The following is a 15,893-nucleotide window of genomic DNA, read 5'->3' on the forward strand; positions in this document are numbered from 1 at the left end:
ACGATCTAGCCATGTCCGCCTATCTGTTCAAATCACGGTACAGTCTTTAAAAATAGATATATTGAGCCGAAACTTTGCACAGATTCTTCTTTTGTTCATAAGCAGGTTAAGTTCGATGATGGGTCTATCGGACTAAATCTTGATATAGCCCCCATATAAACTGATCCGCCGATTTATGGTCTTAGGCCCACAAAAGCCACATTTGTTATCCGATTTTGCTGAAATTTGAGACAGTCAGTTGTGTTAGGCCACTATACATCCTTCTTCAACTTGGTCAAGATCGGTCCAGATTTGGATGAAGTTGTCATATAGATCGATCCGCCGATTTTGGGTCTAGGGTCCATAAATGTCACATTTGTTATCCGATTTTGCTGAAATTTGAGACAGTGAATTGTGTTACGCCTTTTGACTTTTTTCTGCAATTTGGCTCAGATCAGTCCAGATTTGGATATAGCTGCCATATACACCGATCCGGCGATTTAGGGTCTTAGGCCCATAAAAGCCACATTTATTATCCGATTTTGCTGAAATTTGGGACAGTGAGTTCTATAAGGCTAGTCGATAACTTTCTTCATTTTGGCTCAAATCGGTCCAGATTTGGATATAGCTGCCATATAGACCGATCCGCCAATTTTGGGTCTTAGGCCCATAAAAGCCACATTTATTGTCCGATTTCGTCGAAATTTGGGACAGTGAGTTATGTCAGGCCAATCGACAACTTTCTTCATTTTGGCTCAGATCGGTCCAGATTTGGATATAGCTGTCATATAGGCCGATCTCTCTTTATAATGTTTTTGGCCCATAAAAGGCGCACTTATTGTCCGATTTCGCCGAAATTTGGTACAGATTTTATTTTTATTTTTGTCTATTTTATGTCTATTATATTTATTTTCATGTTTTTTTTTTTTTGTAGGGTGCTCTGTGGTTCTACGTTCATCATATGGTTTGATTTAACTATGCCTAAAAGAAGAAGAGGCAAAAAAACAAAGTAAAATTCTAGCCATGTGTCAATTAATCTGCTTTGACAAGTGATTTTTTATTTTGTGGGCCAACAACAAAACGGCATGACTTTGTTTAAAAAGCAAACTGGGGCTTATGGAATAGATATCGTTAATTACGCAATGTTGTTGAGTATCTAGTGGAATTCGGTATAAATAATAGCATTGAGAATTTTACAACAATGACAAAGCTTTTAATTACTTTTTTTTTCGTATGGGAAAGGTGGCACTGAGTAATGAAAGCAGCACTTGTTTGGGTGGTATTTGGTAGCTAAAAGAATAACAAAACTTGGAAATTTGGACTTTCAGTGTTTTTTTGTTTTGTTTGATAGTGTAAAGTGCCAGACAAAGGTTAATGAGAAATGCTTCCAAAGTAGACACCACTTAAAATAAGTCTTTGGCATTTGGTGGCTGAAATTAATCACCAAGTGATTGAGGGCATTCCTTTTCCGACTTTACAAATAAAGGGTGATTTTTTAGCTATTATTTTTTTTTTTTTGGCAAATACCTATTTAAATTGCTTAAGCACGTTGCGTGTTTTGTTTCACATTCAGATTGGTTTATAATTTAACCCTGAATCGTCTTACAAGTGAACAACGCTTGTAAATTATTGAATTTTATTATCAAAATGGGCTCTTGGAAAGTTGGCCGACGATCTACTTGTTTATCGAAAAACTCCGTTCAGCGATGAAGCTCATTTTTGCCTCAATGGTTAGGTAAATAAGCAGAATGGTCGATTTTGCAGTTGAGATCAGCCAGAAGCATTCCAAGAGCTACCAATGCATCCAGAAAAAGTGAGAGTTTGGTGCGGTTTATGGGCTGGTGGCATCATTAGATCGTGCTTCTTCAAAGAAGATACGAATCGTATGGTGAGCGCTATCGTGAGATGATATCCAAGTTTTTTTTTTTACCCAAAATGCAAGAGCTTGACTGTGATTTCAACAAGACGGTGTCACATCATGCGTAACAATGGACTTATTGAGAGGCGAATTTGGTGAACATTTTATTTCAGGTTCGGGACCTGTCAATTGGCCGCCTGGACCGTGACATGGAACGCCTTTAGGCTATTTTTTGTTGGGCTATGTTAAAGCTCATGTCTGTACAGACAAGCCCGCTTCATTTGACGCATTAGAAGACAACTTTGGAGTATTTATGCGTGAGATACCGGTCGAAATGTTGGAAAGAGAATGCCAAAATTGAACTAAGCAGTTGGACCATTTGATGCGCAGTCACGGTCAACATTTGCATGAAATAATCTTCAAACATTAAATTATCGATTCAAATAAAGATTTCATGCATTTTTATACCCACCACCGAATGATGGGGGTATATTCATTTTGTCATTCCGTTTGCAACACATCGAAATATCCATTTCCGACCCTATAAAGTATATATATATTCTTGATCAACGGAAAAATCTAAGACGATCAAGCCATGTCATTCCGTCTGTCTGTTGAAATCACGCTACAGTCTTTAAAAATAGAGATATTGAGCTGAAACTTTGCACAGATTCCTCTTTTTGTCCATAAGCAGGTTAAGTTCGCAGATGGGCTACATCGGACTATATCTTGGTATAGTCCCCATATAGAACGATCCGCCGATTTAGGGTCTTGGGCCCATAAAAGCCACATTTATCATCCGATTTTGCTGATCAAATTTGGCCCAGTTCGGGCCAGATTTGGATATAGCTGCCATATAGACCGATATCTCGATACAAGGTTTTGGGTCCATAAAAGTGGCATTTGTTATTCGATTTCGCCGAAATTTGGCACAGTGAATTATGTTAGGCCGTTCAACATTATACCTCAATTTGGCTCAGATCGATCCAGATTTGGATATAGCTGCCATAAAAGTGGCATTTATAGTCCGATTTCGTCGAAATTTATTATCCGATCCTTTTTTGTCCATAAGCAGGTTAAGTTCGCAGATGGGGTACATCGGACTACATCTTGATATAACCCCAATGTAGAACGATCCGTCGATTTCGGGTCTTCGACCCATGAAAGGCGCCTTTATTGTCCGATTTCGCCGAAATTTGGAATAATGAGTTGTGTTAAGTCCTTCAACAATTTTCTTCCATTTGGCTTATATCGGTCCAGATTTGGATATATCTGCCATATAGACCGATATCTCGATTCAAAGTCTTGGTCCCAAAAAAAGACGCATTTATTATCCGATTTTGCCGAAATTTGGCACAGTGAGTTGTGTTAGGCCCTTCAACATTATCCTTTAACTTGGCTCAGATCGCTCCAGATTTGGATACAGCTGCCATGTAGACCGATCTCTTGATTTAAGGTCTTGGACCCATGAAAGGCGCATTTATTGTCCGATTTCGCCGAAATTTGGGACAATGAGTTGTGTTAAGTCCTTCAACAATCTTCTTCAATTTGGCTCAGATCGGTCCAGATTTGGTTATAATGGCTGCCATATAGACCGATATCTCAATACAAAGTCTTGGTCGCATAAAAGACGCATTTATAATCCGATTTCACTGAAATTTGACACAGTGGTTTATGTTAGGCTTTTCGACATCAGTGACGTATGGTTTAGATCGGTCTATATTTGCATATGGCTACCAAAAAGACAAATTTTTTGTTCTACAAAATTGAACAATGTCTTATACTTAATAGACCACTCAATATCCGTGCCGAATTTGGCCCAAATCGGACCATATTTCGATATAACTGCTATGGGGGCATAAATTATGAATTTTTCACCGGATTATGACGAAAGGTGGTTTTCATATATACCCGAGGTGGTGGGTATCCAAAGTTCGGCCCGGCCGAACTTAACGCCTTTTTACTTGTTTTACTTACTGTTAAATATTGCAAGCATTTTTTTTTCTATAATTTTAATTTGTTTATATGACTTCAAAAGAATATTGGGCCAATTTCGACTATAGGCTTTAAATTTTATTTATTTACAAAAAAAGCAAACAAACTGAAAACTTAAGAAAAAATAATTTTCAGATATATTTAAAAAATAATTATTTAAACATTTTGATAAAAAACCTTACATTCTGCTCCAATTTTCCTTCGAACTTCTTTTGAGTCGTCCGAAAATCAATCTTTTGTGGATAAGATGTATTGTAAATATTTTCAGCGACTATTGCTCAATATGATAAACCATATGCTAAGAAACAGCTGGATAAATTGTGGGTCGAGGTTATAAATAATACTTTAGGTAGAGGGATCTGTATCAGCTACACTTAAAAACTTTTTTGTCCTAATTTGTAAGATTCGAGCTAAAGTTTAGCAAACTTAATTTATATCTTAATCGATCTATCCATGTCCGTCCGTCCGTCTGTCCGTCTGTCCGTCTGTCCGTTTGTCCGTTTGTCCGTCCGTCCGTCCGTCCGTCTGTCTGTCGAAAGCACGCTAACTTTCGAAGGAGTAAAGCTAGCCGCTTGAAATTTTTCACAAATACTTTTTATTATTGTAGGTCGGTTAGGATTGTAAATGGGCCAAATCGGACCATGTTTTGATATAGCTGCCATATAAACCGATCTTGGGTATTGACTTCGTGAGCCTCTAGAGGGCGCAATTCTCGCCCGATTTGACTGAAATTTTGCACATGGTAATTTGGTATCAAAAACTCAAAAACTGAGCTTAGTATTGTTCAAATCGGTCCATGTTTTAATATAGCTGCCAAATAAACCGATCTTGGGTCTTGACTTCTTGAGCCTCTAGAGGGCGCAATTCTTATCCGATTTGACTGAAATTTTGCACGTAGTGTTTTGGTATCACTTTCAACAACTGTGTTAACTATTATTTAAATCAGTTCATAACCTGGTATAGCGGCCATATAAACCGAACTTGGATCTTCAGTTTTTGAGCCACTAGAGGGCGCAAATCTCATCCGATTTGGCTAAAATTTTGCATGAGGTGTTCTGTGTTCGATCTGGGATCTCGACTTCTTGAGCCTCTAGAGGGCGCAATTCTCATCCGATTTGGAAGAAATTTTGTACAACGGCTTTTCTCATGACCTTCAACATACTTATCTAATATGGTCTGAATCGATCAATAGCTTGATACAGCTCCCATATAAACCGATCTCCCGATTTAATGTTGAAGGCCCATAAAAGCCCCATTTATTGTCCGATTTTGCTGAAATTTGGGACATCTTTTGTCCGATTTCGCCGAAGTTTGGGACAGTGAGTTGCGTAAGGCCCCTCGACAACGTTCTGCAATTTGGTCCAGATCTTTCCAGATTTGGATATAGCTGCGATATAGACCGAACTCTCGATTTAAGGTTTTGCGCCCATGAAGCCACATTTATTGTCCGATTTTGCCAAAATTTGGGACAGTGAGTTGTGTTAGGACCTTGGACATCCTTCTTAATTTGGCCCAGATTGGTCGTGATTTGGATACACAATAGCTTCCATATAGACCGATCTCTCGGTTTAAGGTTTTGGGCCCATAAAAGGCGCAATTATTGTCCTATGTCCTCGAAATTTGGGACAATGAGTAGTGTTTGACTCTTAAACATTCTTCTTCAATTTGGTCCAGATCGGTCCAGATTTGGATATAGCTGCCATATAGACCGATCTCTTGATTTAAGGTTTTGGGGCCATCGAAGTCGAATTTGGTTCAAATCGGACCATATTTCGATAAAGCTGCTATGGGGGCATAAATTATGCATTTTTCACCGGATTATGATGAATGATGGTTTACATATATACCCGAGGTGGTGGGTATCCAAAGTTCGGTACGGTTGAACTTAACGCCTTTTTACCTGATTTTAATTGATAAAGCACAGCAGTCATTGTTGGGTGTGCTGGTATGTAAACTGGAAAAGTGAACATTTTTCAAATTTTACTTAAGTGAGAAAAATGCTCATATTTGCAATACCACAATCAGAAACATCCCAAAAAACGGTGCCATGCTGGAGGCAGCAAGAACTTCTACAGCACATAGATTCTTTGACAATATTATTTAGTCATAAATAAACATCCATTTTTTGTATTAGCCACAAATTCTTGCAATTTTATCGCTGACGACATGGCAATTGCGGTTAGGGGAAAGTCTCCCAGCACTCTAAGAGATATACTTCAGGAAGCTCTAAGTGCAACAGCAAAGTGGGCTACTGAAAGTGTTCTAGCTATAAATCCGGGCAAGACAGAAGTAGTTCTTTTCAGCAGGAAATACAAGTTGCCTACAGGGAAACCTGTCTCCTTGCATGGAGAGAATGTTCCATTTACAGAAAGCGCAAAATACCTGGGTGTTTAGCTGGACAGAAGATTGAACTTCAAATCCAACATTTTGAAAAGGGCAAGAAAGGCCACCCTTGCCCAATACACCTGCAAGAGAGCCATTGGCAAAAGTTGGGTGGCTTAGACCACGTGTCATTCATAGAGTATATACTGCAGTTGTTAGACCTATTATGCTATATGGTGTTGTGGTCTGGTGGACGGCGCTTCAAAAGTCCACCTGCTGCTCAATACTTAACCGGATCCAGAAAATGGCTTTTTTTGTGCATCAAAGCCGCACTGAGGACGACAGCATCTAGTGCACTGAATTTAATGCTACATCTTATGCCTCTGGACATTGTGTTTCTACCCAAATTGCAGCGACTACTGTTGTGAGGTTAAGGGAGCTTTCTCATTGGTCATATGGCGGCTACGGACACTGTGTTATCTTTGATACAATATTCCATGTTCCAGGCAGTGTGGATTACACCCTACCTGAGTCGCTTTTTGATAAAAACTACTGTACCACTATTCCAGATAGAACCGATTGGAACTATGATATTTCTGGTAACAGAAGTTACATAGACTTCTATACGGATGGTTCCAAACTAAAAGACCAGGTGGTTTTTAGTGTGTACTCTAAAGATCTAGAACAGGTCATATCGAAAAGGTTACCCAATGGCTGCAGTGTGTATCAAGTAGAGATCCTTGTAATTAAGGAAGTGGTGGAAGTGTCATTACGACGATTGGCATAAATATTGGGTTGCCCAAAAAGTAATTGCGGATTTTTCATATAGTCGGCGTTGACAAATTTTTTCACAGCTTGTGACATTGTAATTGCATTCTTTCTTCTGTCAGTTATCAGCTGTTACTTTTAGCTTGCTTTGTGTAAAAAAGTGTAAACAAGTAAAAAGGCGTTAAGTTCGGCCGGGCCGAACTTTGGATACCCACCACCTCGGGTATATATGTAAACCACCTTTCATAAAAATTCGGTGAAAATTTCATACCTTATACTCATATACCTCATACCGATCTAAACTATATACGACACGGATGTTGAAAAGCCGAACATAAGTCACTGTGTCAAATTTCAGTGAAATCGGATTATAAATGCGCCTTTTATGGGGCCAAGACTTTAAATCGAGATATCGGTCTACATGGCTGCTATATCCAAATCTGGACCGATTTGGGCCAAGCTGCATAAACATGTCGAAGAGCCTAACACTAAGCACTGTCCCAAATTTCGGAGAAATCGGACAATAAATGCCTCTTTTATGGGGCCTAAACCTTAAATCCAGAGATCGGTCTATACGGTAGCTATATTCAAATCTGGACCGATCTGGGCAAAATTGAAGAAGGACGTCGAAGAGCCTAACCAAACTCACTGTCTCAAATTTCAGCGACATCGGACAATAAATGCGTCTTTTATGGCCCCAAAACCTAAAACCTAGACATCGGTCTATATGGCAGCTATATCCAAATCTGGACCGATCTGTGCGATATTGCAGAAGTATGTCAAGGGGCTTAACTTAACTCACTGTTCCAAATTTCGGGGACATCGGGCAATAAATGAGCATTTTATGGGCCCAAAACCATAAATCAAGAAATCGGTCTATATGGCAGCTATATCCAAATTTGAACCGATCTGGACCAAATTGAGGAAATATGTCAAGGGGCCTAACACATCTCACTGTCCCAAATTTCATCAAAATCGGATAATGAATGTGGCTATTATGGGCCTTACACCATAAATCGGAGGATCGATCTATATGGCAGCTATATCCAAATCTGAACCGATCTGAGCCAAATTAACGAAGGATGTCGATGGGGCTTACACAATTCACTGCCCCGAATTTCATCAAAATCGGATAATAAATGTGGCTTTTGTGGGCCTAAGACCCTAAACCGGAGGATCGGTCTATATGGCAGCTATATCCAAATCTGAACCGATCTGGACCAAATTGAAGAAACATGGCAAAGGGCCTAAGGCAACTCACTGTCCCAAATTTCAGCGAAATCGGACCATTAATGTGGCTTTTATGGGCCTTAGACCCTAAATCGGAGGATCGGTCTATATGGCAGCTATATCCAAATCTGGACCGATCTGAGCCAAATTGGCAAAGGATGTCGAAGGGCCTAACATAACTCACTGTCCCAAATTTCAACAAAATCGGATAATAAATGTGGCTTTTATGGGCCTAAGACCCTAAATCGGCGGATCGGTCTATATGGGGCTATATCAAGATATAGTCCGATATAGCCCATCTTCGAACTTAACCTGCTTATGGACAAAAAAAGAATCTGTGCAAAGTTTCAGCTCAATATCTCTAGTTTTAAAGACTGTAGCGTGATTTCAACAGACAGACGGACAGACGGACAGACGGACGGACATGTCTAGATCGTCTTAGATTTTTACGCTGATCAAGAATATATATACTTTATAGGGTCGGAAATGGATATTTCGATGTGTTGCAAACGGAATGACAAAATGAATATACCCCCATCCTTCGGTGGTGGGTATAAAAAAGTATATTTGATTAAAGTTCATTCTAAGTTATATTAAAAATGCATTTACTTTCTTTTAAAAAATCGGCAATTACTTTTTGGGCAACCCAATATCTTGTCAGACAGCCAGGCAGCCTTTAAATCCCTGGAGAACGCATTTCTCAACACAAAAACCACCCACGACTGTCGCAAATCTCTCAACGAGATGGCTGGCCAGTTCAAAATTCACCTGTTCTGGGTGCCGGGCCACAGAGATATGCCAGGGAATTGTAAAGCGGATGAGCTTGCGAGACTAGGAACTACCCTATACATTCCAGGGACACTGGAATCTGTGGGTATACCTCTAGCGACATGTAAGCTAAGTTTTCAGGATTAGTCCTGAAGGACAACGATTGCTATATGGTCACAAAGAGGGGGCTGGGAACATTCCAAAACAATATGGCCTAATCTAGACTTGAAGAAGTCTACTGCTTTACTGTCATTGGCTAGAACAGACGTCTCAGTCATTGTGTCCGTCATGATAGGTCACTGTCTAATCGGAAAACTTTTGCAGAAGCTGTGAGGACATCGAAGAGGAAGAGACTATAGAACACTTTCTGTGTGTGTGTACCGCACGATCATTTAGAAGGAGTTCCACTTTAGGTTCTCATTTCTTTGAGAATCTGTCTGATGTAGCGGATGTGAACATTCGTAAGTTATTGGGCTTTTCAAAGCGATCTGGAAGGTTCAACGGTAGGAACTTGAGGGCATCTTCCTTCTTCTGTTCCTGTGGTATCACCATGGACGAAAACGTCTAAGCGAGTCTGATGGCAGTTTGCCCCTGTTCCTTGGTGGAATGTTCATGGGCAAAATTTGCAAATTGAGTCTGATGGCATACTGCCATCTACCTAACCTATCGTGCACAAAGTCCCAACGTTTCTCATAAAAGAAGTTTACTTGCCGTAAAGTTCGTTTATGGCTAATGAGTTGTTTTTTTTTGCGGGTAGATACTTTACCCACTGGTCCTTAGATTTGACTTCATGATTTCTAGGGGGAGATAAATCTTGCTGAAACTTTGATTGTTAACCATTCGTTTTCTCTCCAATTAAAGTTGTACAGAATTCGTATAAAATGTAACAAAGAAAGTGGTCTCAAAATGATTCACCAGTTGTGTGCCAGCATAAGTTAACACAGAAACGCTTTCCTATTTTAAAAATAATTTAGTCATATTTTTTCTTAGTAATCGTCTTATTATCGATTAATGAACATCAATTTCGATTATAATCGATTGAATATTTAAAATAAATGTCAATATTGATTATATTCACTATTACTAACCACAACACAAAGAAGCCAGATCAAATGATTTAAGCGCAGAAAAAGAGAAAAATTATCTCGGGACACCCCCCCCCCACTCCCCTTCTTAACCACATAGCAGTGTATTAAATCATCATAATCATCACACCATGGGGAGTAATAGTCATCATGATCATCTTTAGCGTCTATTAGTTCCAAGGCGGGGGGCGGAGAGGTGTTTTTCAAGACGTCATCGCAAAACCAGATCGTTGTTTAGACTACAGGTATTTTTTTCTATTCTATTGCGGTGCAGACAAATGGTGATAGTGTCAGCGCCAGCGCCACCATCACCACGAGCCTCATAATCTAATCGTCGGCAACATCCGCCAGAAGCGAACAACAACACAAGAAGAATTAATCGAATCGCAGCAAAAATATTTTTTGGCAGACGGCGTAGAAAGAAATGAGCGCAGCAAGCCGTCTGGTTAAAATAATGACTTGAAAAAATGCCATAACGATCGATGGCTGAAAACAAAGCATTTCTTGGGCCGTTGTTTATTTGTTTGTTTGGCTTATGTTTTGTTATACCCTCCACCATAAGATGGGGGGTATACTAATTTCGTCATTCTGTTTGTAACTACTCGAAATATTCGTCTGAGACCCCATAAAGTATATATATTCTTGATCGTCGTGAAATTCTATGTCGATCTAGCCATGTCCGTCCGTCTGTCCGTCCGTCCGTCCGTCCGTCCGTCCGTCCGTCCGTCCGTCCGTCCGTCCGTCCGTCCGTCCGTCCGTCCGTCCGTCCGTCCGTCCGTCCGTCTGTCTGTCGAAAGCACGCTAACTTCCGAAGGAGTAAAGCTAGCCGCTTGAAATTTTGCACAAATACTTCTTATTAGTGTAGGTCGCTTGGTATTGTAAATGGGCCATATCGGTCCATGTTTTGATATAGCTGCCATATAAACCGATCTTGGGTCTTGACTTCTTGAACCTCTAGAGTGCGCAATTCTTATCCGATTGGCACGAAATTTTGCATGACGTGTTTTGTTATGACATCCAACAACTGTGCCAAGTATGGTTGAAATCGGTTCATAATCTTATATAGCTGCCATATAAACCGATCTTGGGTCTTGACTTCTTGAGCCTCTAGAGTGCGCAATTCTTATCCGATTTGAATGAATTTTGGCACGACGTGTTTTGTTATGATGTCCAACAACTGTGCCAAGTATGGTTCAAATCGGTTCATAATCTGATATAGCTGCCATATAAACCGATCTTGGGTCTTGACTTCTTGAGCCTCTAGAGTGCGCAATTCTTATCCGATTTGAATGAATTTTGGCACGACGTGTTTTGTTATGATATCCAACAACTGTGCTAAATATGGTTCAAATCGGTCCATAATCTGATATAGCTGTCATATAAACAGATTTGGGGACTTGACTTCTTGAGCTTCTAGAGGACGCAATTCCTACCTGATTTGGCTGAAATTTTGCATGACGTTTTTTATTTTTTATTTTTTCTTTCAACCACTGTGTCAAATAAGGTTTAAATCGGTTAATAACCTGATATAGCTGCCATGTAAACCGATCTGGGATCTTGACTTCTTGAGCCTCTTGAAGTCGCAATTATTATCCGATTTGCCTGAAATTTTGTACGATGGATCCTCTCTTGACCATCAACATAAGTGTTGATTATGGTCTAAATCTGTTTATAGCCCCATGCAGCTCCCATATAAATCGATCTCTCTATTTTACTTCTTGAGCCCCCAAAGGGCGCAATTCTTACTCGAATTGGCTGACATTTTACACAGGCCTCCAACATATAATTTAATTGTGGTCCAAACCGAACCATATCTTGTTTTTGTTTTTGCATCGATCTTTCTAAATTAAAATAAAATGAGAAAAAATAAATATAAATGTGGGGAAAGAAAGACAAAAAAAAAAAAATCTGTTAACTGTCGTAGATATTTGGCTGGCGTCGCCATCAGCTGCTGGAATTAACGCTTTGGGGAATTCCGAAAATGATAATGAGCTCGCTTCGATGATGGAGGTGCTGGTGCTCTGGTCGCACTGGCGCTGCTGCTAGAGGTGCCGATGGTGATGATATATGCAAACCACAACAAATAAACAAATTTATATTGACAAACTACTTTCGAAAGCGGGAAGTTTGGGAATAGGTATTTTGCGACATGATAGATGACGAGCGACAACACAGAATTTGTAAAAAAACAAGTAAAAAGGCGTTAATTTCGGCCGGGCCGAACTTTGGATACCCATCACCTCGGGTATATATGTAAACCACCTTTCGTCAAAATCCGGTGAAAAATGCATACCTTATGCCCCATATCGAAATATGTTCCTAACACATCTCACTGTCCCTAATTTCGCCAAAATCCGAAAACAAATGCGCCTTTTATGGGCCCAAAACCTTAAATCGAGAGATCGGTCTATATGACAGCTACATCCAAATCTCAATCGATCTGGGCCAAATTAAAGAAGAATATCGAAGGTCCTAACACAACTCACTGGTCCAAATTTCGGCGACATCGGACAATAAATGCGCCTTTTATGAGCCAAAAGCCTGAAATCGAGAGATCGGTATATAAGCAGCTATATCCAAATCTGAACCGATGTGGGCCAAATTGAAGATCGCGAGATCGGTCTATATAGCAGCTATATGCAAATCTGGATCGATCTAGGCGAAAATGCAGAAATATGTCGAGGGGCTTAAGTTAACTCACTGTCCCAATATTCGGCGACATCGGACAATAAATGCGCCTTTTATCTCCTCAAAATCTTAAATTGAGAGATCGGTCTATATGGCAGCTATATCCAAATCTGGACCGATCTGAGCCAAATTAAAGAAGAATGTCGATGGGCCCAACACAACTCAATGTCCCAAATTTCGGCGAAATCGGACGATAAATGCTCCTATTATTGGCCCAAAGCCTTAAATCGAGAGATCGGTCTATATAGCAGCTATATGCAAATCTTGATCGATCTAGGCGAAAATGCAAAAAAATGCGCCTTTTATGGCCTCAAAATCTTAAATGGAGAGATCGGTCTATATGGCAGCTATATCCAAATCTGGACCGATCTGGGCCATATTGCAGAAGTACGTCGGGGGACATAACTTAACTCACTGTCCCAAATTTTGGCAAAATCGGACAATAGATGCGACTTCTATGGCCCCAAAAACTTAAATCGAGAGATCGGTCTATATGGCAGCTATATCCAAAACTGGACCGATCTGAGCCAAATTAAAGAAGAATGTCGATGGGCGCAACACAACTCACTGTCAAAAATTTCGGTGACATCGGACAATAAATCCGCCATTTATGGCCTCAAAATCTTAAATGGAGAGATCGGTCTATATGGCAGATATATCCAAGTCTGAACTGATCTGAGCCAAATTCAAGAAGAATGTCGACGGGCTCAACACAACTCACTGTCCAAATTTCGGCGAAATCGGATAATTAATGCGCCTTTTATGGTCGCAAAGCCTTAAATAGAGAGATCGGTCTATATAGCAGCTATATGCAAATCTTGATCGATCTAAGCGAAAATGCAGAAATATTTCGAGGGGCTTAACTTAACTCACTGTCCCAATTTTCGGCGACATCGGACAGTAAATGCGCCATTAATGGCCTCAAAACCTTAAATAGAGAGATCGGTCTATATGGCAGCTATATCCAAGTCTGGACCGATCTGAGCCAAATTAAAGAAGAATGTCGATGGGCCCAACACAACCCACTGTCCCAAATTTCGGCGACATCGGACGATAAATGCGCCTTTTATGGGCCCAAAGCCTTAAATAGAGAGATCGGTCTATATAGCAGCTATATGCAAATCTTGATCGATCTAGGCGAAAATGCAGAAATATGTCGATGGGCTTAACTTAACTCACTGTCCCAATTTTCGGCGACATCGGATAATAATTGCATCTTTTATGGGCGCAATACCTTAAATCGAGAGATCGGTCTATATGGCAGCTATATCCAAATTTGGACCGATCTGGGCCATATTGCAGAAGTACGTCGGGGGGTTTAACTTAAATCACTGTCCCAAATTTCGACAACATCGGACAATAAATGCGCCTTTTATGAGCCCAAAGCCCGAAATCAAGAGATCGTCCATATGCAGCTATATCCAAACCTGAACCCATCTGGGCCAAATTGAAGAAGGATGTCAAGTGGCCTAACACAACTCAATGTCCCAAATTTCAGCAAAATCGAATAATAAATGTGCCTTTTATGGGCGCAAGACCTTAAATCGAGAGATCGTTCTATATGGCAGATATATCCAAATCTGGACCGATCTAGGCCAAATTAAAGAAGAATGTCGAGTGGCCTAATACAACCTACTGTCCCAAATTTCAGCAATATCGTATAATAAATGTGGCTTTTATGGGCCTAAGACCCTAAATCGCCGGATCGGTCTATATGGGGGTTATGTCAAGATGTAGTCCGATATAGCCCATCTTCCAACTTAACCTGCTTATGGACAAAAAAAAAAGAATCTTTGCAAAGTTTCAGCTCAATGTCTTTATTTTTAAAGACTGTAGCGTGATTTCAACAGACAGACGGACAGAAGGACAGACGGACGGACATGTCTAGATCGTCTTAGATTTTTACGCTGATCAAGAATATATATACTTTATAGGGTCGGAAATGGATATTTCGATGTGTGGCAAACGGAATGACAAAATGAATATACCCCCATCCTATGGTGGAGGGTATAAAAATTGTGAACAACAACGATTTGCACGCTGTTGGTTTTGGAGATGGAATGGATGTCTGTTAATTTTTACCAGACTTGGGTTATGTTTTTTGGCAGCTTTAATGATTTTTAAGATTTTCCGCGGACAATATTTTAGCCCTGGGCCTAGACAATTATACACAGGTGACTAATTGCCGCCGCGTGTGTTTTGCCGCAAGTAAAATAATCTCGAATATCATTTGGATTAAAATCGCTGAGCCACTTACGTATAGCCTTTCCCCCTAAAAAACCAATCTTCAATTTATTACACGTTTACACTATTATTTGAGTCAGATAAAAATTTGTCAATTTTTATACCCACCACCGAAGGATGGGGGTATATTCATTTTGTCATCGCGTTTGCAACACATCGAAATATCAATTTCCGACCCTATAGAGTATATATATTGAGCTGAAACTTTGCATAAATTCTTTTTTTTGTCCATAAGCAGATTAAGTTCGAAGATGGGCTATATCGGACTATATCTCCATATAGCCACCATAAAGACCGATCCGCCGATTCAGGGTCTTAGGCCCATAAAAGCCACATTTATTATTCGATTTTGCTGAAATTTGGGGCAGTGAGTTGTGTTAGGCCCTTCGACATCCTTCGTCAATTTGGTCCAATTCGGTTCAGATTTGGATGTAGCTGCCATATAGACCGATCTCTCGATTTAAGGTTTTGGGCCCATAAAAGGCGTGTTTATTGACCGATGTCGCCGAAATTTGGGGCAGTGAGTTGTGTTAGGCCCTTTGACATCCTTCGTCAATTTGGCCCAGATCGGTTTAGATTTGGATATAGCTGCCATTTGGACCGATCTCTCGATTTAAGGTTTTGGAGCCATAATAGGCGCATTAATTGTCCGATGTCGCCGAAATTTGCGACAGTGAGATGTGTTAGGCTCTTTGACATTCTCTTTCAATTTGGTCCAGATCGGTCCAGATTTGGATATAGCTGCCATACAGACCGATCTCTCGATTAAGGGTTTTGGACCCATAAAAGGCTCATTTATATTTGGGACAGTGAGTAAGGTTAGGCCCTTCGACATTCTTCTGCAATATGGCCCAGATCGGTTCAGATTTTGATGTATCTGCCATACAGACCGATCTCTCGATTTAAGGTCTTCGCCCGATAAAAGACGCATTTGCTGTCCGATTCTGCCAAAATTT

This window comes from Stomoxys calcitrans, chromosome 1 (genome assembly GCF_963082655.1).
Source record: "Stomoxys calcitrans chromosome 1, idStoCalc2.1, whole genome shotgun sequence".
Classification (NCBI taxonomy): Eukaryota; Metazoa; Arthropoda; class Insecta; order Diptera; family Muscidae; genus Stomoxys; species Stomoxys calcitrans.